Source organism: Jaculus jaculus, chromosome 1, assembly GCF_020740685.1.
Source record: "Jaculus jaculus isolate mJacJac1 chromosome 1, mJacJac1.mat.Y.cur, whole genome shotgun sequence".
NCBI classification, from domain to species: Eukaryota; Metazoa; Chordata; class Mammalia; order Rodentia; family Dipodidae; genus Jaculus; species Jaculus jaculus.
In genome coordinates this window covers 126,156,427-126,179,814 of record NC_059102.1, presented here as the reverse complement: position 1 = coordinate 126,179,814, position 23,388 = coordinate 126,156,427, and the positions used below count along the sequence as shown (strand labels likewise).

At 46.4% G+C, this 23,388-nt stretch overlaps 1 protein-coding gene across 9 annotated transcripts in view; it reads left to right on the top strand.

The window, feature by feature from the left end:
- Ralgps1 (Ral GEF with PH domain and SH3 binding motif 1) overlaps positions 1 to 23,388 on the top strand; it is a 325,831-nt gene that overhangs the window by 232,319 nt on the left and 70,124 nt on the right. The window lies entirely within an intron of this gene.

Sequence of the window (23,388 nt, the reverse complement as noted above, 5' to 3'; positions counted from 1 at the left end):
CCTATCCAGAATGTGGGGAAGGGTGCCTAGGGTAGTCTGCTGCTACAGGTTAGCCTGAGGTTTAGGACAGTGGAAGTACTAGGATGGGGGCCACACTCGAGAAGAGCTGTCACTTCCCCCCAATCACTTCTTGTAGGATCCCTTCCCTGCAGCATAAATAATCCAAGTACCACTAGGGCTGCACTGGGGGTTCATTGAGGGGAAAGGGCTTGAACAGGGTCAAGGATAATATGGGCTAGGTGGCAAGTGGACAGGGTCTTTTATTTCAGTCCCTAGCTGTGGCACTACCAACTTCAGTGTCCTCAACTGTGACCTGTGGGGCTGTTCAAGGAAGAAATGCAGAGGTCTTGAGAGTTCTCAGCATGAGGATCAGCTCCATTAATGGAGCTCTGTGAACATTCAGCAACTCAGCAGGAAGGAGGGTGACATTTGTGCCACCAAGCAGGCATCCAGATGTGTTGGCCTGTTGGACTGGCCAGAGAGGGATGATTAGGCCTGTTGAAGGGTGCCATGCAGGAGTGTAGAAAGAGGGAAGAAGGCTAACCTCAAGGTACCCCAGGAAACAGACTCACCTCCTGCTTGGACTAGAGTCTAGAAAATATTGGAGATACTCTTCTTTCCTTCTTCAAGAAACTCTGTTGATGAGGGTGGTGAGATCTCGGTCCAAATCAGGAGGAAAACTTCAATGGGCCTTTCCCACACTAAGGTACCATGGGTCATGTTTCTAGTCCCTAAGAAGACGGACTCACTGTGGTCCACCTTCCTCAGGCCTGCCATCTCTAGCTTCTCCCCAAACTGCCCAGACTCTCCCCTTCTCCATCTGTCAGTCCCTTCCCTTCTTGGGAGATACTGTAGATAATTAGAGAGCTGGACTGGACAGTCAAAAATACCCCTCCTCTACCTGGCCGGTGAAGATGCCAGCTGCTGATGCTCTCCAGAGGGCCTTGGAGGGGTCCTGAGAGGCCAAGGGGAGCCATGACAGGCTGAGGCTCAGACTCAGCAGAAGGACATGGGGTGGTGCTGTGCCCTTGGCAAGAGGTGGTCGCTACATTCTATAGCCTGAGGAGAACTGGGAAGTTGATGTATGTCTTTCCCCTCTCTCCCTGCTTATCCTGTCTCTTCCTGAGAAGTGGAGTGTTTGTGGGGAAGTTGCTATTAGCCAAGGTCCTTGTCCTCTTCGAGCCAGCATTCAGGTTTGGAGACAGGCTGAATGTGGAATATGAGAAGTGATGGATGCTGGGGGCATATCTTACTGAAAGCCAAGACCAGCTTGCCGATGTATCCCTGCAGAAGCTCTGGCTCAAAATCAGCAAGTGATCAAGTGGAGAGAGTGTAGTCTGGACAGAGAGGAGTGAGTAAAGATCATGTGGAAGGTTGCTTCTTTAAAGATGATGCTAACACTTCCCAGCCTCCAACTGAGAGGTGGAGGTCCTTGTTCTGTCTTTGTAAGTCTGCGTGGATTTGTGACTTATACAAGTGGTACAGTGACTTGGCATGACCTGACTTCCAAGGTTAGGAGATAATGTGCAGTGTAGCTTCTGCCCCATTCCCTGTGATGCTCTCTCTCAGAGCTTGAAGACAAGCTTAAGTCCCAAAGATTGTGCATCACAGGCAGCACTGGCCCCCAGATAGATAAGGAAATGTAACTCCAGATGGTTCCAGTCCTTGATTGTGGTGTCTTCCCCATCTGTGCATTACTTTCCATTAGAGAGTCTTTCTGTTGGGGTTCTGGATATGAGGGAACAGAAATAAGCCACTTCACTCTCCCACATCCAAATCCTGACCCCTAGCATCCACCAATTTAATGATAGGATTGTTGTAGGCTACTGAGTTTTGGTGTAATTGGTTAAACCACAGCAGTAACTAGAGCATACCCTGAGGCCAGAGCAATTACATGGTTCTTGCTTTTATTTTGTTTTGTTTTGTTGGAGACAGGGCCTACAATATGTAACCCAGGCTGTCTTTGAACTCACAATCCTCCTACCTAAGTATTGGAATTACAAGCATGTATTAACACATCTAGCTGCACAAAGTTCTTCTATTTTATTTGTTTAGTTTATTTTTATTTAATTTATTAGATTGAGAGAGAGAGAATGGGCACTCCAGGGCCTCCAGCCACCAAACAAACTGCAGATGTATGCAGCACCTTGTGCATCTCATCTGTCTTATGTAATCCTAGGGAATTGAACCTGGGTCCTTTGGCTTTTTTTTTTTTTTTGTAACTTTTGTTAATGAGAGGGAAAGTGTACATGTGGGCGGTGGTGGGGGGGAGAGTTGGTGCACCAGGGCTCCAACCACTGCAGTTGAATTCCAGACGCATGCACCACCTTATATGCTTGCATCACTTTGTGCATCTGTCTTATGTGGGACCTGGAGAATTGAACATAGGTGCTTAGGCTTCTCAGGGAAGCACCTTAACTGCTAAGCCACCTCTCCAGCCCCACACCTGGCTTTTTTGTTTAATTTTATTTATTTATTTTTATTTATTTATTTGAGAGCAACAGAGAGAGAAAGAAGCAGATACAGAGAGAGAATGGGCGCGCCAGGGCCTCCAGCCACTGCAAACAAACTCCAGACGTGTGTGTCCCCTTGTGCATCTGGCTAACGTGGATCCTGGGGAATCGAGCCTCGAACCAGGGTCCTTAGGCTTCACAGGCAAGCGCTTAACCACTCACCCATCTCTCCAGCCCCCCACACCTGGCTTTTTAGTGTGAGTGCAGGGGACCTTAACTCGGGTCCTGATGCTTGCACAGCAACTGCTTTTACCTGCGGAGCCATCTCCCAATCCAGGATCTTCTTTCTAAAAGGCCACAGTGACTTGAGAGGACCAGACTGGTGGGAGCCATAAACTAAGCAACTGATTCTAGTGTCCATGGTTGCAGCCACCTGGTGAAAGAGGTGGTTGGGGATTGCAGGACTTTCTGGACAGAGAGGGAGCCTATAGGACCACCTCACCCACTGGAAACATGTCAGCCATGCATGTTGGTTATTGCAATCATTTTGTCTTCATAATTCAAAGTTCTTAGGGTATTATCAAGTGATCTTACCCCACATATTAAGTTGTTTTTTTCATTGCTGTGACAAAAGACCTGAGAAAAGCAGATTAATGAAGGAAGGGGTTATTTTGGCTTAAATTTGAGGAAACATTCAGTCCATCATGGTTGGAAAGGCATGTCAGCAGGGACATGAAACAACTGGTCATATTGTGACTATAATCAAGAGACACAGAGTAATTGAATGCCAGTGCTCAGCTTGCTTGCTCCTCTTTAGTCAGCACAGGACTCCAGTCTGTGGAATAGTGCCAACTACATTTAGAGTGGGTCTTCCCTCAGTTAAGCCAATCTAAAATTTTCCTCTTAGATATGCTCAGAGGTTTGCCTCCTGCTGGGTGATTCTAGATCATGTCAAGTTGGTAATACTAACTACTACACATCATCCATCTTTGTCTTTGTATCGCACCTGCCCATTTGGTGGCTGGAAGCAATCAAGTACTTGGCTAAGTAACTCAGGCTCTGGAGTCAAATTCTATTTCTGCTACCAAGTAGCTCTGAACCTCACTGTTTTCATCTTTAAAATGGGGAAAGGGCTGGATAAATGGCTTAGCAGTTAAGGTGCTTGCCTGGTTGTGAGTACTTTGAGGACAGAAACATGTGTAGGCCATGTGAAGCCTTTCTCTTGTATAACCCATGTAGAGACAGCTAGTAGCCTGCTGGCTGAGGGTGAGGAGCTATAGTTTAAAGTCTCATAGATCTGGGCATGTAGCAGCCCTTTCACTAATCTTGGACAACTCCTTGCATCCCCACTTGTGGTATCTCCATCAAGCTTCTAACATAATGACTCCTAGAGCCCAGACCCTCTCACTTCCTTACAAGAGAACCCGTCCCCCATTCCACCTGCCTGCCAAGCAAAGTATCATGTGACCAAAGCATTAGAGAAAGAAGTCTTTATTTTTCTATTTATAGTTTTTTCAGAATGGAAAATATGTGATGTTTACATAATCACAGAGTACAAAGGATCCTCCAGTCAACTTGATTAGATAGAATTAACCTAGAAGATACCTGTGGGCATGGCTGAGAAGACACCATCCCATGGGCTGGGGCCTTGACTGGATGAAAAGGGTAAAGCTGAGCACCAACATTCCTGACTCGGAACACACTGTGACTAGCCACTCACTCTCCCTGTCATGCCTTCCTTGCCAGGATGGGCTATATCTCCTCAAACTGTAACCCAAAATAAATCCTTCCCCCCTAAAGTTGCTTATGTTCAGGTATTTGGTGATATTGTTGAAAAAATAATATATATTCACTAGATGGGACACAATTTGTATAAATTATTTCATAAAGATTTTGTCATCTTTCTTGTCAGTAGTACTTTTCTGTTGGGAATGTTTGGACTTTGTGTTGAGATACTGTATACATGACAAGAGTGGGGTTATGTGTGTAATATAGAGAGTGTGGTAGAGAAAGGAGACTTTTTCTGGATCTTACTACCTAAGAATCCCTCCAATATTTAAAGCTGTACATGTCCCAAATTGATACCCCCCATTCCAATGCTTTTTAAATGTCTGTCTATAGCCTTTGAGCCAATATTGCTTCATTCTTTACCTTTGTTATGTATCATTGAGCCAGTAGGTTGATTTTTTCACTAAACTTATGAGTGAAGAATAATTGAGAGCCATTATTAAGTATTTTGATGCTTGGTCCCTTTCCCTTCCTCGTCTTTAATGCCATGTACATACTTGTCATTGAATTCTATTATGGGAGGCTAAGGTAGGAAGATTGCCCTGAATTTGAGGCCAGCCTGGGGCTACATAATGAGTTCCAGGTCAACCTGGACTAGAGTAAGAGCCTACTTTGAAAAAAAGAAGGAATTCTAGTTAGGTATTTATTATATCATTTTTCTCTTGTGCTGCAGTTTAGATAATTTCTTTTTCTTTTCTTTCTTTTTTTTTTTTTTTTTTTTTTTTTTTTGAGGTAGGGTCTCACTCTAGCCTAGGCTGACCTGGAATTCACTATGTAGTCTCAGGATGTCCTTGAACTCATGATGATCCTCCTACCTCTGCCTCCTGAGTGCTGGGATTAAAGTCATGTGCCACCATACCTAGCTAGTTGAGATAATTTCTATTGCCTTTTCTCACCTTGTGAATCCTTTCTTTTCTAATATCATCTATTAATTTCATCTAAATTATTTTTTGTACTGTGTTTTTTCATTCTGTAATTTCTATTTGTTTTTTTTTTTTTAACTTGAGGACAGTTTGTTGGATTTTGAGAGGAAACTACAGGACAGACATGAAGAAAAATAAAACAAAGTTATATTGAGAAGTCAGGAATGTAGACAGATTCAACAATGGAAGTCTGCTAGCAGCTGTATTGGGAGGGAGGATTCAGGAAGAGAGGGAGAGAGAATGCCCAGTGACAGAGCAAGCAGGTTTAGGAATTTAGCCAGTATCCAGAAAAGTGGCGGTGGGGGGGGGAGGTGACCCTTTTTGAGTTAAACCTTAGAAAACAGGCAGGCCTAGCACCGAGGGTCTGTACACTGCTGCATCAAGGGAGGGGCTTCTGGGGTGTGAAGTGCATATTGCTTTGCTACCAGGATGGTTTTTTTCCCATCTTCATAAGTCTCAAGCAGGTCATCTTTTATCCTTCTGGACCAGGATATCCTCTTGAGGTTGTAAAACAGCCTTTTATCCTTATTGTAGGAGACCTTAGCCTTGTCTGGGTGAGGGAAACTCCTGCTGTCTTCATCTATGGGTGCCGTCAACCACTGAGCAGGTCATTTGTGGAGGGTATGACTGACCATCAACCATACTATTTGTGTCAGAGGACACCACCATGGTTTGTGTTCGTATGTCTCAAAAGAGTCTCTAGATACAGCTATCACTGTTGGGTACCTATTTCTTCTGGGGCTCCCTACCCATTCCTTATCCTTCATTTCCTGAAAGTTTTGCCATGTTTATAGTAGCCATTCTAAAATCCTTGTCTGCTAATTCCAGTATCTAGGGAGAGGGGTGTGGATCTGAGTATTGAGTATGTTTCTTTTGATTGTGGGCCACACTTTCTGTTTGTTCACATGTCTGTGATTTTTTTTATTGTAGATGACATAGTGGAAAGACTGTATCTTCTTGTCTTTCTGTAAGAGTGTGTGTTTTGTTCTAGCAGGGAGTTGAGTTACTTGACCTTATGGAGGCTTGGTTTTTAGGCTTTTAGATTTGTTTTGGTTTTGCTCCTATCCCTTGGGATGACCCACCCTCTGTCCTGGGCTTATTGTAGGTCATACCCTTCTGGGAGTAAATCAGAAGCCTTCAGTTTTTACAATGCTGCTCTATCTTGGTAGGACTTGAACTGCAAACTCTGTCTTCCAAGCAATTTCTGGAGTATCTTCCTCCCAGCTGTTGTGTTCTATTCTGGTTCTTGGAGGTTCTTTCCATGGGATGTATACAGTGTAGTGTTAGCTCATGCTTGGATGGTATTTGTGTAGTGATTTGGGGGCTTCCTCTTCTGTATCTCTCTCCATCCTGGTATTTCCTCTCAATTTCTAGCCTTGAGGTCTTCTGACAGGTGGACTGTGGCTATGTCAGGTTTATTCCACACCCCTGGGATGTGCTTCCCATCTTTCTAGTCTAAGGTCTTGGCCAGTGTCTCTGCCTATGGATGTTCTCTGGAGCTGTCAAAAATGTGTTCTTCAGAGGATAGAATCCATGTTGAACTGGGATGAGTTCTGGACCTGGGACTTCCCACATCCCCGTTGTAGTTGGATTTTCAACCAACTCCCATCCTCTTTCCCATTGGTGCCCACCATAAGTGCAACAGATGGTTGTGCTTCCTAGTTTAGGGCCGTCCCCTCCTGCTCCAGTCGTATCTATTAGGAAATGATAGCCCAAGCAGCCATAGGTTAGTCCCCCTCAACGCATCCACTTGAGCATGGGAGATGAGCAATATGTGTCCCTGTGTGACTTACTAGAGTAGTGAGCTACCTTGATGAATATAGTTAAGGCTTATATTTCAGAAGTATCAATTCATTTTTTTCTCATTGTTATAGTTTAGCCCTTAATGCCCCCACCCCCTGCCAGAGGCCCAGGTGCTGAAGGCTCAGCTCCCAGTCTTTAGCACTATTGGAAAGTTTAGGATATTTAACAGAATGGGAGGATGTTAGGTCATATTTTTTTTGGTGTGGCCTTGAAGTAGATACTGGAATCCCAACCCCTCCTCTTCCTTTCTGTTTGCTTCCCAGCCACAATGAAGTGAACAGGCCTCTTCCACCATACTCTCCCACCATGATGTACTGCCATGCCACCGGCCCAAAAGCAACAGTGTCAAGAAACCATGGACTGAATCTGTAAGCCCAAATGAAACCTTAACTCTTAAATAAGTTAATTGTCTTAGGTATCTTTGTCATAGCAATAGGAAGCTAAGTAAACACTTCTAAAACCACTATGAGGGAAGTAGTATGATTCCGTTCTACTAACAAGCAGACTGGGGCTTAGCAAAGTGAAGTTCCTGACACTGGGGCACACAGCTAGGCACCCATTGGGCTGTATTAAAACTGCATAAAGCTAGGAGAGACACAGTTGTACTAAAGACAAATTGAATTTCTTCACGTCTAACACACTCTTTCTTGTTTTGAAATCTCTGAACTCAGGAAAGGCATGCCATAGTCTAACAGCCCTGTTTATTTCTTACTGGAACTTGGTACAGTTTACACTTGAGAACTAGTGTGTCAGAGTCTCTCCTCTCCTGGTCAGGTGGTCTTAGGGAAGTGTTCTGAGCAGCAGCAAGCCTGTGGAACTGCTATACCCGCCACCCTACTGGGGTGAGAAAACAGCTGCCTCTCAGCTGACAAGAGCCAGCTGCTGCCTCCTCTCCTGGAGGCCTGTGCTAGTCCTAGGACTTGCTGCCGTGAGCCCAGCAAGGGAGCTGCCTGTTCTCTGGCTCCATGCTGACCAGACAAGTGTGTTTAACCATCAGAGCATGGTGCATGCTAGCTTTCAGGCAGCTCTGAGAGCCCATGTTTGCTCACTAAGACACATTTCTGTCCTAACTTTTCCACCCACCTGCCAGGGAACAGAATCAAGCCAACACCTGTCCTCCAGTGTGAGGTCACCTAGCAGTACAGCATGTTTGTCATTTAGTCAACAAATGCTGATTAAGTCTCATCTGAGCACCAGAGTCTGGGCTCTGGGTCAACTTGTCTAATGCTGGTTTGATGAGACTTAGTTGATTGGTTTTCATTTTTGTTGCAGAACAGTATTTTCTGGAAGTCACAATTAACCTCATCCTAGCTGTTTCCTACTATAGCTGAGCTGAGACCCATCCCCAAACAGAAAATTGAGACCCACAGAAAGTAGAGACTCTGTTGTAGTTTGCTGATTTTTATTTCTTCTTAACAAAAATGTCACAGGAATTTCCTAAAGCTGTATAAAATCATTCTCATTCATATAAGGTTTTCTTTTTTTACTTAAATATTGTCATTTCTAGAACCTAGTTCTGGGCCTGACAGGACCCTGGCAGGGTAGTTTGATGGTCCATGGGGGGAGGATTGTGATTCCCCTGCACTAAAATTTGTGTCCCAAAGAGCAGCTAGACTCTTGCTAATACTGTTTACCTTTCCTGGGACCCAACAAGACAGCTGAGCAGATAAATGAGAGCTCTGGGCAAAAGCCTGATAAAGTGAGCTTTCCAGACCAGAGTGTGAGATCCCCAGACAGAGGTGCTGCTGACTGCAGGCCCGGGTTGAAGAGTTCTAAGAATCCTCATACAGACTCTGTAAGGAGGAAGGGCTGTGGGTACAACTGGCTTGCCTCAGCCCTGCCAGCCTCCAGACTGCCCCACTGCCTCTTATCTGAGGGGACTAGATAAGCCTTAGTTCTGAGACTTCCCTGCTGTATGTTCTCTGTGCTGTTTCCACTCTCCTGTTTGGTTCCTCCCCAGTGCCTAGAGGCTGACCTGTGTGCATTCCAGAAATGCAGTGGGCCCCTTGTTTTCTGGCTTCATGTGAAGTTCTACCCAGTGGCAGAAGTTGACAGGATAGGGAGAAGGAGAGGACATGCGTATTGGTAGCTCCCCTCTCTGTAGGACCATGGCTGTCCTGGTGGTATTGGGAGATGGTTAGTCCTGGCTGTGAATTTCACCCACCACTTATCAGCCACCTGATTTCTGAGTTCACCTATCCTCCCCAAGTCTCAGTTGTCACATTTGGACTGGAAACAGTACCACCACTTGCCCAGAATGGCTGGGAGGAATAAGTAACCAGAGCACTCTCTGTGACCCAGTAGCTGTTCAGTAAATGCTAGCTGCCTTCTTTGGGTAATTTGGAGTTAAAGTTTATTATCCAATTTGGAACTGGAGACAGTATACAATATCTTGGGTCCTCTGAAGGGCATCAACCATTTTGTGTCTCCAGGGAGCTTTTCTTTTGTTTTCCCTTCTTGATTTTCCTATCCCCAGTACCATTGAGCCTCTTTACTAAAGGTTGTTTAGTCAAAGGAGTACTTCTCTGTCCCCATCTTTGCCTGAAGCTTGTGTATTAATTATGTTTAACCAAAGGAAAAAAAAAATCTTCTAGCATTGTGGAAAGCAGACTGTGAAAAGATAGCACATGTTAATGAGCCCCAAATAACTTAGCATTTATTGAGCACATTTTTTTGTTTGTTTGTTTGTTTGTTTTTCGAGGTAGGGTTGCTGACCTGGAATTCATTATGTAGTCTCAGGGTGGCCTCGAACACATGGTAATCCTCCTACCTCTGCCTCCTAAGTGCTGGGAATAAAGGCGTGCACCACCATACCTGGCTTATTGAGCACTTTTTGATCCCCACAAGAACATGTGAGTTGAGTTCTTTTCTTTCCCAATTTCCAGATGCAGAAACTGAGGCTGAAGTGAATTTGCCTTGTCCAGGGACACCCACTGGTCAGTGGTGCACTTGGAGCCTGTGTTTCAGCCTTGGGATATCTGTCTTGATGACAGAGAAACCCCTGGCTCCTTGGGTCTCAGGGAGCAAGTTGTTTTAGATAAGTAACCAGTTGGCTGGAAAATGACAACGATGTCTCTTTAAACATGTACTAAGGTTTTCATCCATTCTTCTTAGGCCTTTTACACAGGACCTGCTCACAGATGTATGTGCTCACTGGCCTCTTCCAACCCCACTGATCATGCTGTCGGCCTGTTCTGGGTGACCCATTCATGTGAACACATTTGCTTCACGCCGCTCTCTAGGGGAGGGTGCTGCTTACAGGAGCCCTACAAGCATCAGATAGCTGTCTGTTGGTTGCTTTTCTGGCTCTCCCTAGTGAATGTCCCTTCCCAGCCCCTCACACTCTTCACATTTGCTACCTGCTCACCAGCTGAGGTCCCATCACTCTAGTAGAGTTCTTTGTAAATGGCATTAAACTAGTCTGCAGGGCTCCCCTGTAAGTGAAGTCCCCAAGGCTGGTTTCTTGGAGCTTATGGATACCGGGCTCTTACATAATGGCTGCCCTCTGTTGCAGGTTCCCATGGGCCTAGCCCTGTGGGAGGCCTTTCACTTAATGAGTGTATCATGTCCTCAGAGCAAGACCTTCCAGGAGAGGTTTCCTCACTGCCTTCCATTGTACCTGATGGGGCAGCACACAGCCAGTAGCAGCCAGAGCCAGGGTTGGGTCTGAGCCTGTGGAGATCCAAAGGCCGCACTCTTGACAGACACTTAAGGTCCCCTCCCATGTTTCTTGATCTGTAGAGTAACTTTGTTTCTATGGTTATTTGAGACAGGGTCCTTGATATAGCCCAGGCTAATCTAGAACTGAAGATCCTCCTGCCTCAGCCTCCTGAGTGCTGGGATTACAGGAATGCACCACCACGCTCAGGAAAATACTGTTTATGCCAAAAAGTTAGTGCCAAGGTTCAGATGTAGGTGCCTCACACACAGTAGTTGCTCAGTCAGTGTTGGATCCCTTGTGTTTTAACCCACTTGAGGTCAGTGTTCTTAAGCTGTAGTGGGTTCATAAGTTTTTCAGCTATGAAAACACCTTGCTGGGCCCTATTCCCAGAGTCTGTGATTCAGTAGATCTGGGGTAAGGGAGGTCGGATTTCACCTTCAGTTCTAACAAGCTCACAAGACGACCCATGAGTTAAGGCTGGTGCAGCAGTGACCTTACCCTGCCACTGAAGGCCATTTCCTGTGCAAAGATGCTGGCTCAGCACCAGGCAGGAAGACCCCCAATCTTTTCCTGAGAGCTGGCTGACTTGCACTTTCCCTCTTCTGTTGTCACTCACCCTGACCCTGTGAAAACTCAGCATTTAAGCTGTGTATTGATGTCTGGCCTGCAAACCAAAGTTCACTTGACCAATTTCATCAACATGTTCCTGGTTTCCAGTTGCCATCCTGGTACAGAGCCTGAAAAAGTGAATCATCTTACTGGAAGTACTTTGGTAAATTATCTACCAAAACACCTTCCTAGTTTGCTGGACCCTATCCTTAGAGTTTCTGATTCAGTAGTATGGGCGGTGGGGACTGGAACTTTGCATTCAGTTCTTACAAATTCACAGGAGGACCCATAGGTTCAGGGTGGATCAACAATGACCTTACCCTGCTGCTGAAGACTACTTCCTGTGAAAAGATGCTGCTCCAAACACAAGGCAGGAAGAATGTGGCTAGGGTGCTTGTACTTTAAGAGTTGGCTTGGTGCAGACTGGAAGGACATGTGAGCCACCTTATTGTGTCTGGGGCTCCAGCATCCAGCCCAGAGCCAGACAGATGCCAGGGGCAAATAAGTGAAGGGCCTAGAATTACAGTGGTAGGCACTAGAATCACAACTACCCAAGTGTAAACCTTGGGCATGTCCTTGCCCATTTAATGGCCCAGAGCAAGTAATTTACAATCAAATCTGAGATGAAAACGGCACTTGTATTTTTAAGGTTAGCATGAGAGTCAAATAACAGAAGGTTGAATATTCTCTTCATCGTTGTCATGCCCAGCAAGGCAGGCTGGTGTGCTGGTTAGAGTGTGAATTCAAATCCAACCTCACCATGTACAAAGTGTGTGCCTTATTCCCCTCACTTCTCTTTGTTGCCCGTCCTCCTCTGTACAGCAGGACTGGAAAACAGTAGCCTGCCAGAGATCCTCAACCACTAAAGGGATGTACATATCAGATACTTCACTGGGTAGTTGACCTTCAGTTGCATGGGCTCTGTCCCTGTCGTAGATCTGCAGAGGGGGTGAGAAGGAGCCCCTGAGGAGATCAGCAAGGCCCTAGGAAGAAGACACCCCAGGAAAGTCACCCTCTGCCTGCTCCCCTCAGAGGTGTGGGTTGTGGTCGTGGTGGCAGGGCAGCCAGGCCGAACTTTGCTTTGGGAGCCCATCTTCCAAATCTTTGGAAGAACTGCTCAATCCCAGCTGGGAGCCCATTCTCAGCTGCTCTGAGGACTCTCAGGAGCTCAGTGGTGAGGAGGCAGTCCTCCAGTCCTCCTCCATAGCTGCCTTTGCCTAGTGATGTCACCCCGTCTGCTACCTGCCAGGCAGGGTCTACATCCAGTAGGTGGACTCATAGGGACGAACCCTCCCCCCTGTAGTGCCCTCTCCTTTCCTCCTTTGCCAGGCTTGCTCTGAGCTGCTGTGGCATTGGCCCTCCCACCCAGTGTCAGAGAAGCTTCCAACACCTCAGAATCTACCCTGGGGGGGACACTCCACTCCCTTTAATGCACAGCCCAGGCCATCCCTGGTTTCTATGTGTGCAGAGCGTTTGGTAAACAGAATGCTTGAGCCATGACTTTCTGGAAGGGGCAAATCCCAGCTGACACCCCAGAAGCTCAGACTATTTTAGGCCTGATCTCTGTCATGCTGAGGTTTGTGGTCAGTGTGTTCATCACCCCCCACTTCCCCAGCACTCGCTGTGGGGCTCTGAGGGGCAACAAGGCTGATTTCAGTTTCCTGCCTGAGTATTGGTTCAGCCCCCACCCTACCCCCACCCCCACCCTCATCCTGACCTTGTACTGCCTGCCTCAGGCCTGGGGTCCACTTAGTAAATGCTCTTGTCTTGGGCCCCCTGTGAATGCCATGATTCAGTACACACAAAAATGAGCTTCTCTCAAGAAAGAAAGTATTCACAGCGCCATCCAGGTCTGTCCAGCTCCGCCAGGCGCCTTGGATGCTGCTGGCCCCTGCCCACTGGCAACCCCACAGGGATGGTGGCTGCCCACTCTCCACACAGGGGTCTCTCCTATTTTTCCATACCCACAGTCTCCTTTGGTTGGTAGGCTAAATGCAACTTAAATCTGTATTCAGAATACCTTATTAATAATAAGTATCAGGTAAATATGTCTGGAATTAAGAAACTATCCACCCAACAAAATATATGTTGTGTACTGAGCCTGACACACACTAGGACTGTGCTAGGCTCCTTTGCAGAGCTGGGAGTGGCCTGATGTATAATGTACTGGAGGCTTGACTCTTTCCCCCCACACAAGCTCCTCTTCATTACTGGTTTTGGCCTTTTCTCATTACTCTGACAAAATACCAAAAAGCAACTTAAGGGTTTATTTTGGCTCATGGTTTGGGGAGATCCAGTCAATCATTGCTAGAAAAGCATGGTGGCAGGAACAAGAGGCAGCTGGTCACATTGTATCTGCAGTCAGGAAGCAGAGAGTGAGAATGAGAGTGAGAGAGAGGCTAGAGATCAGCTTGCTTCTCATTTTTCCATTTTTATTCATTCTGGGACCCCAGCCCAGTGGGGGATGGTGCCACCCACACTTAGGATAGGTCTGTTTAGTTAAACCTCTCTGAAAATACCCTTATAGTCATACAAAAATATGTCTCCTAGGTTATTCTCAATCTAGTCAAGTTAGCAATGAACCATCACAATTACCTTCTCTTAGTCCTGGGTTTTGAAAATGCTTATTAGTTATAGAAACATCCATGCCTACTGTGAAGGCTATAGTCAAGCCATGCCAGGTAGGAGGGAAAGCTGTTATTAGTCCATTCCTTCCCTCCTGATGTCAGCATGCTGATTTTGAACTCCACTGCGTAGAAGAGCGGGCCTAGAAATGTCAAAAGTTTTGTCCAGGGTCTTGGAGCAGGATCTTTCTCCCAGAGCTGACTTAGATCCTCATTGTTTTAGCCCTCAACAAAACTTTGCTATTTGTGTTAAGTAAAAACAAATGTCTTCTGTAGTATTAACAAATCCATAGCTATTAGAGCTTCTGGAAAGCTGAGACTGTCCATACAGTCCTTGTCCCTCACTCACCCTGCCCTAGTTGACCTCATCCCTATCCCCACTCTTGGCCAATGAGTCTCAGATGGCTGGTGGGTTCTCTGTGGAATGAGAGGAGTTTGGACTTGCAGTAGAGGTGGCATCAAGGTAAATCAGATGGTTCTCTTGCAGGGGACATTGGATAGGATGAACCACAAGTCCATTGCCCATGGGATCCTGTAAGAGCTTCCTGGGAGCCAAGGATAGTGTGGCCATGTGTGGGGATAAATAGGAGGAAGGCACCTGACATGTTTTCTCCTACTAACTGTAGAAACTAGTGCCTATTTCCAGTGCTGAGAATTCACAGGTGTGAGCCCCACAGTCATGAAGCTTTGAAAAGACTTGGGCAGCTGGAAGAAGTGAGCTCCTTCCTTCTATACCAGTTCTCTGTGGCCTGGCATGAGGCCAAGAACTACCTCAGAAGTTACTGTAACTCTATGTGAAGGGGCACAGAGGCTCACAGAAGGGTATGAGCTGTGGTACTGCCTCCCAACCCAGAGAGGGGATTGGGAACCTATACAAACTGTGGCCAGAGGTAGGAGACCTGGCTGTTCTTCAGTGACAAAAGAGCCAGGACAAACCCTAACACAGCCCCAAAGCCCTAGAAGACCCATATCACCACCTTTACAGAGGACCAGCAGAAGCCACCTACAGCAGAGAGACATCACCAGAGTCTCCTACACACAGTGCCCTGTCAGCTAGCACCTGCCAGAGTCTAATATTTAGGGAGGAAGACCAGAAAAGAATTGGGGACTTGTCAAAGGGCAGAACTTCCTAGACCCCTCACCTCTTCCCAGTTCAAGGTACCATAAATAGCTGACAGGTAGGGGAGGAGATGAAAGAACAGAGATGAACCTTGGGTTGAGTTTAAGCTGGGTTATTTTTTAATTTATTTTTTAAGTTTTTGTGTTTATTTTGTTTATTTATATGAGAGCAACAGAGAGAGAGAGAATGGGCACATCAGGGCCTCCAGCCACTGCAAAGGAACTCCAGACATGGCCCCTTGTGTATCTGGCTTATGTGGGTACTGGGGAATTGAGCCTCGAACCAGGATCCTTAGGCTTCACAGGCAAGCGCTTAACCAGTAAGCCATCTCTCTAGCCCTAAGCCAGGTCATTTTTCATTTATTTTGCTTGTGTATGTGTTTGAGATGTGCATGTGTATATGCATGTTCATGTGTATGTGTGCACATGTGTGTGAAGGCACACATGCATCTGTGAGGGTGTGTATGTGGATTAACATCTTCAGTCATTCTTCAGACTCTGCACATTTTTGAGACAGAATCCCTCCCTGAACTTCAAGCTCACTGATTTGACTAGAATGAATAGTTAGGGAGTCCCAGGGATCCTCATGCCTCTGCCTCCTTAGTACTGGGATTTCAGATGTGCACCATCACACATGGCATTTTATGTGGGTACCAAGGATCTGGACTCAGATCTTCATGTTTACATGGCAGATGTTTCGCCAACTGAGCTATCTCCCCAGCCCTAGACAGGGCTTTTTTTTTTTTTTAATGTTTTATTTATTTACTTGAGAGAGAGCGAATATGAATGGGCTTGCCAGGGCCTCCAGCCACACTGAAAACAAACTCCGGACACATGCACTACTTTGTGCATGTGGCTTTACATGGGTACTGGGGAATTGAATCTGGTTCCATAGGCTTTGCAGGCAAGTGCCTTAACTGCTGAGCCATCTCTTCAGCCCCCGAGTCAGGTTTTCAAATATACAGGACCAATCTCAAATATGGAAGCTTTCTCTCACATGAGCTCTGCTAATAATGGAAAGCCCTACAAGGTTAAAGAGTTGGGCCCACTTTATTTAGGCACCTGCCTCCTAACATGGAAAAAGGCAGTCAAATAGCACAATTGGAGAGTATTTATGGAAAGTATCAAATGTCCTGTTTGTACCCCAAGTACATTCAAACCTCAGTGATGACTTTGATCATCTTCTGTGACCTCAGGTTGAGAGTCCCTGATCTGGCCACCTAAATTTCCCACAGATGGACAGAGGCCAAAGGTTGACCAAGGAGTGTCTGCCTTCTAGGTGGGAGAGGTGGAAGAAAGACTTTGCCCAGTGGAGATGACCCTAATGAATCAGACCCTCCAACCTTGCCAGCTGGGGTGGTCCTTGGCAGTGGAGGTGATTTGGTGCAATGGGAGAATCACAAAGAAGAAAACCTGAGCCCATGAGCCTTGTAGGCATTTCTTTTATTTTTTTTAAATTAATTTATTTATTGGAGAGCGACAGACACAGAGAGAAAGACAGAGGGAGAGAGAGAGAATGGGCGCGCCAGGGCTTCCAGCCTCTGCAAACGAACTCCAGACACGTGCGCCCCCTTGTGCATCTGGCTAACGTGGGACCTGGGGAACCGAGCCTCGAACCGGGGTCCTTAGGCTTCACAGGCAAGCGCTTAACCGCTAAGCCATCTCTCCAGCCCCCTTGTAGGCATTTCTAAGCCCCTGATCTTTCCCTGAATACTTGCTAGGGGCTTTGACAGACATTCTCCTGATTAAATTCTGGCCCACTGCAGGTGGGCAGGGGAGCAGGGGGTCCTCGCCGATCTGAATGTGGAGTAGTGATCAATCTCTGATAAAGTACAGTTGTCACTGAGTACAGTGTGAAGAAGTGTGTAGAGTACTGAGTTTACCTAGTCAGCCAAAGACTCCATCCCCTTGAGCCCTCACCTTCCATTGTCTCCTCATTGAATGCACCTTTTTTTTCAGGTAAGACACCTTCATCCTAGTAACTAGGATCAGGGTCTGGCATTGGACTCCACTCTGACAGATAAGCTAGTTCAGGAGCTGTTCATACCACCCTATGCCTTCACACCATGGCTTCCTTCTTTTCATCCTCCAGGAGGGGAAAGAAGTGGTAACTTTAGAAATGGAGATCAGTAGTCTCCAAGATGGAGGATGACCTCAACGGCTGGCTATGGAAACACATGATCAGGAGCCTCGTATGTTGCCTAGACTGGTCTTGAACTGCTGAACTCAAATTATCCTCTCACCTTAGCCTCCTGAGTGTTGGGATGGATACTAGTGCATACTGTCATGCTCAGGAGTCAGGACATTTTTACCTCAGTTTGGGGAGAGGTTTGAATTTTAGCTGTCTTGTAATTAACAGCAATGGAGTTTGATAGGCAATTTAAATTATACCTAGCTAACTGAAATAATGACTTTTTTATAAGGTTAGTAAAGGGGATGACTTGTCTTTGCCTATTCACCACCTTATCATAAGAGGGTACCTGGCCCATTGAGTCAAACATAGCACAAACTATGATTGGCCACCAGGACGATCACAATATATCATCCTTCCCACCTCCCCAAATTCTTGGCCCACCAGTCACAACATATCATTCCCAGACCAACAGAGTCCTACCTCGGTTGTTTTGCTTTGTTTTTCTGAATTCTGAGGATAAAGGCTCTTAGCTTTCATTGTAGAACTGTAGAATGGCAGCACAGCTGCCAGTTATCCAGCCTCCACCGTGTAGAGGATGATTGAGGTGGAAGCCTCCCCTGGGAGGGGCAGCAACATAGTGTTGGTGAATTTAGGCAGGCATCCAGCCACTGGCTCTCATCTTGCCCACCCTCTAGGGCTATCAGGACTCCTGGGTTTTGTGGTGTAATCTTGTGGGCCACATGGAGTCCAGATAGGCAGTCTCCCTTTTAGATGTCTTCCAGATAAGTTCTGTCACTTGCAACTAAAGGGATTCTGGCTTCTTTTTCTCTTTCTTTCATTGGAAAAGAATTTACTGAGAGCTCTTGGTGGACCCCCACCCTGGAATGGGTGCTAGAGAGGTGCTGTGAGCAAATAAGGGCCCAGTGGGGCATGTATTGAGTAAGGAGCAGGGGGAGGTAAGGGCATTGGACAGATGTGGGTTTCAGTCCCCCTCTGCTTACTTGCAGGCCATCAACCTTGGACAAGTCATTTGGTTTTGGGGAGGCCAGATCTCTCTGTACATGAGACCCTTTTAAGGGTTCAGGAGATAAAGATGTCAGCTTGTAAGGTGTCCCTTAGAGGACAGTAGCTACTGATGCCGCTATGACTAGAATCACTTCATTACACAGTGACCAAGTGTCACAAGAGAGGTGCTGCAGGAGCCTCCAGTGGGAGTGTTAACCTCGTTTCAGGAGGACAGGAGAGCAGTGACTGTAAGAATGGTGAGGACCTTAACATGAGGAATTAGGCCTTGCACAAGCAGTAGGAACTTCTGGGACAGTGAGTGTTTTCCTCTCTGTGGACTTTCTTATTTGTTGCATAATTACCAATTTCCAGAATCCAAGTGCTTTTGACTGATAGGGCTGCAGCTTCTGCCCTTCTTTAGCAGTGAGGAAGCTGGGCCCTGAAGGAGGGTAAGGACGTGTATATCTAGGGGGCAGAGCTGAGATAAGAGGCCAGAACCAATGCTTAGAGTACTGTTGTACTGTCTGCCTTCAAGTCACAGTAAGAACAAGGATGCACCCTGGGAGCCACATAGTAACTAGATGGCAGTAATCACAGAGCCAATGCAAGAGACAGACTGCCGAACCTTCCTAGACATGGGGTCACCCAGGGTGTAGGCAGCAGATGAGCTCACAAAGTGCTTATACTCTGATCATGGAAGAATCCCCTGGAAATTAAAGAGCCCTTCATTCCTGATGTCCACCCTATAGAAGCACAGGTGGTCTTTGGCAGTCAGCCATGGAAGGACAAAGAGTCTGGGTCCACATCCTCACATGCCCTGCCTAGCTGGGTGACATGCAGCATCCCAGCTTGCCAGCATCCATGTATATGAAGTGCCTTCCTTAGAGCTGCGTGAGGGGATTTACAGTGTTCATGGATGCAGGGTGAGCCTGATGTGATGCCCAGCAGCTCAGAATTGTAGCCACACTCCCTGGCTTGGGAGATATGCCTGGGTTACTCTTCTTGGTGGGTAGAAAGCCCCTTCAGTAAGCTGCAAGTTTTAACTTAAAGTAAACCTAGATTCTTAAACCTGGTCTTAGAAAACCTGGGGTCCTGTAGGTCCCTCAGACCCTCCTTATATTTTTTTTCTAATGCTTGGGCCTTGCTCCCCTAAGAGCCAAGGCCAGACCTCAGGGCCAACACTGCATTGCCTGGGCTTGTCCTGCCTCACAGAAAAGTTTGGCCAAGAGACTGGTCATGCTGTCCTCTACTGACATAAGATAGGCCTGGCAGGCAAGAATTAAGCCATTCCGAATTCCTGTCCCTAGGAGGCTACTGGCACAGCTATGGCTATATGAAATTGCCAAATTACCACTTCCAGGCCACAGTGACCAGTAAGGCCTTGGGAAGTTTTCACCGCGAGGGCCAAGGCCATTTCCCCTAAGTCGTGTCGCCTAGCATGAGGGGACCCTCCTCAGCAATTGCATAGACACTCCTGAGCCCAACTTGCTACACACCAAGCTGTACTCTTGCAAACACCCAGACCAACAGGACCAGAAAACTTGTCAGGAAATGGTGCCAAATGACTGGTGGCATGCTCCAGTCCTAGGGAATCGTCCCTGGACCAGGTGTGACTGGTGAATGGGCTAAGGTGGTTATGTCCACAGAGGAAAGTCAAATGGGAGGAAAAACAGGACCTTCCTCCATGGAGACCTGGGCAAGTGAAGATGACTCTCTGGTAGGTACTGATCACCACTTGGAAGTATGTGGCCCAGGCAGGTCTCCCTGTACCTTAGCCTCTGGTCTTCATAGGCAGAGCAGCTGCTGGATGGAGTCAGTAAGACAGCACAGGTATTTGTGGCCACCTTCATACTTTCTAGTAACTCCCTAGCTCAGTTTTCCTCAACTATGTTTTGTTCATATCTGTGATTTTGAGAGTTGATGATCTATTAGTTTTTCTAATGCCTATGAAATAGTTATGAGCCTGTATGCCTCTATTGCTCTGCCACTTCTGTCCTCCACAAAGTGTGTCTACACTCAGCTAACTTGGAAATGACTTCCTTCATGTTGCAGGCCTGTCCTGGTGCCTGCTATAGTGAGCTCTGCATACTGATCACCTTCATGCATTATTGTCACCATAATCACAGCACTAAGTCTAGTAGAAAAAGCTTTTTGTTGTTGTTGTTTTTCGAGGTAGGGTCTCACTGTAGCCCAGGCTTATCTGGAATTCACTATGTAGTTTCAGGCTGTCCTGAAACTCACAGCGATCCTCCTTGCTCTGCCTCCTGAGTGCTGGGATTAAAGGCATGCGCCACCACGCCTGGCTCTTCCTTTCTTATCATAGAGGTCAATCCTGTTCTTTCCCTCTTTTCCTACTGCTTACAGAGTTGGTTTCACACCTGAAAGGAGCAGGAGTCAGCTCAGCCCCTGACTGATGGCATCAGGTGTTCAGGAGGCTGTGGTCTATTGCCAGGCTCTGAAGCTGTTTAGACACTTGTGTATAGTGATAGCTCTGTTTGTGCTTGATCAAGAAGGGCCAGGACAGAATGTCTGCCAGGCTAGCAGTCACTCTCCATTTCTTTAAGCCTTCCCTGGGAGCATCCAACACTTAAAACAGTGCCCTAGAGTCTACTTGGGCTGGGACCCTTTCACTTCCACTGAAGGGCAAGTGCTCTAGAACCTCCCACCAACAGAGCATCCTACCAGGCATGTGGTCTGTGTGGATATGTGTATTTATCTGAAAGGCACACCTCAGTCCTGAAACTGATTAATTTTCAGAGATGGCATTCTTACAGGCAGTTATTCTCATTATACTTTTCTCTGTTTTCTGGAATGATCATGACTTCCATTTCATGGGCAGGGGTAAACCTTTAAAAAATGATGATAAGCTGGGTATGGTGGTGCATGCCTTTAATCCCAGAACTCAGGAGGCAGAGGTAGGAGGATCGCCATGAGTTCAAGGCCACCCTGAGACGACATAGTGAATTCCAGGTCAGCCCGGGCTAGAGTGAAACCCTACTTCATAAAACAAAACAAAATGATGACAGAGGGCTGGAGCTGTGGCTTAGCAGTTAAGGCACTTGCCTGCAAAACCTAAGGATCCAGGTTCGATTCCACAGAACCCACACAATCCAGATGCACATGGTAGCGCATGCATCTGGAATTTGCTTGTATGGGCTAGAGGCCCTGGCATGCCCATTCTCTCCTTCTCTCTCATAAACAAATAAATAAAAAATGAAATAGTTTTAAAAATGATGATAGAGACATTAAGATACTCAGACAAGCATGGAGCAGCTGAGGAATGTCAGGGCTGGTGTAGCACTATGGTATAAGAAGGCCAGCTTCCTTATTCTGGTGTGGGCCCTGGAGAAGAGGGAAGAACTAGCACAGGAGGTAAGGGGAGGGACAGTTCAGAGCCTCAGCAGTTCATTTGGAACCGGGTGTCTATGATGGGGGAGGGGCTGTTCTGTGGTAGCTGAGGGTGTTTCTCTTCATTCCCCTGGCAACCTGTGCAGCACATAGGAGATGCCCCCTTCAATGGATGCAGTATGGGCTCTGCTCACTGGCATCCACTCAGGAGAGATGCCTGGGCTTGAGGGTGACAGTGGTATTAGGATTCAGGTGATGAACATGATGTAACTTTGAGACTTTTATCCAAATTCAAAATGTTTCCAAGTTGTGAAGGTCCTCCAACCTGCAGCCACACACCTCCTTCCCTCGCCATCTTACCTTCCTTCTCACCAGTCACCCCTGGGGGTTTTCTAGCTCAGACATGCCCCATGTCAGCCAGCAGCCTGTCCACTGCCAGAGAACCCCGTGTGATCTCAGGCCAGGGTCCCAGATGTAGGGTTTCATCGGCAAGAGAGACTTCAAAAATGAGCTTTAGAGACTCACGAGGTTGCCAGCTTTGTTTTTCCAAATGTCAAATCAAGAGAAAAAGAAACTATCAACATCATTTCCTAGAGGAAGGAACATTTTGACACCAGCAAAGTAAACAGGGTCTAATCTGAAAATATTTCTTCCCAAGTAAGGACTCCTGGAAGCCTTTTGCTGCCACATTTCTGAAAGTTTGTTTTTCTTTTTTTCTGACACATGTGTGCATGTATGTATGTGCAAGCCAGAGAGAGGTCTTTGTCAGGTATCTTCCTCAGTTGCTCCATAAAAGATCTTTCACTGAATCTAAAGCTCAACCATTGGCAAGACTAGCTAGCCAGTGAGCCTTAGGGATCCATTTGTCTCGGCTTCCCCAGCACTGGAGTTCAGGTGTGCCACCATGCCTAGCATTTCCACATGGGTGTTAAAGATCGCAGTGCAGCTCTTCATGCTTGTGCAGCAAGCATTTTACCCATGGAGACACCCCCAGAGCCCCTGAAATTTCTTTTTAGATTTATTTTGGGACTAGAGAGATGGCTTAGTGGTTAAGGTACTTGCCTACAAAGCCATAGAACCCAAGTTCAGTTCCCCAAGACCCACGTGAGCCAAATGGTGGTACATCCATCTGAAATTCGTTTGCAGTGACTAAGGGCTCTGGTATGCCCTTTCTCTCTCTCTCTCTTTCTGTCTGTCTCTCTCCCTCTCTCTCTCTCTCGAGTAAATTTAAAAATAATAAAATTTACTTTTATGTATGTATGTATATGTGTCTATATATGGGCATACCACAAACAAACACCAGATGCTTGCATCACTTTCTGCATCCAACTTACATGGGTGGCTTGGGAATTAAACCCAGGCAAGCTTTGCAGACAAATGTCTTTAACCACTGAGATATCTTCCTAACTCCATGAAAGTTTCTCTTTGTTTTTCTTTCTTTTTTTTCTTTTTCTTTTCTTTCTTTTTTTTTTTTTTTTTTTTGAGATAGGGTTTCACATTAGTCCAGGCTGACCTAGAACTCACTATGTAGTCTCAGGGTAGCCCTGAATTCATGGCGATCCTCCTACCTCTGTCTCCTAAGTGCTGGGATTAAAGGTGTGCACCACCACACTCAGCTAAAAGTTCCTTTTTAAAATGTATTCTTTTCAAAAATATTTTGAATGAAAAAAATCTAGCATACAGTTGGACCATACTTACCTAGAATATAGAGAAACCATCAACCTGAATTTTGCCACCAGGCTTGTGTCTCAAAGCCCCTTCCAGTTCCTGCTGTTTATCACAATTGTTTGTGAAATCCAGCTCCTCCCCAAGTCTGTATGAAGGTGAGAGTTGCACTCTCAATGTCAGGGATTTGTTTGGAACAGCCTGGAGCCCTGTTATTTGACATCAGTGTTTCCAGTTTTTGTTATTTTGTAGTTTT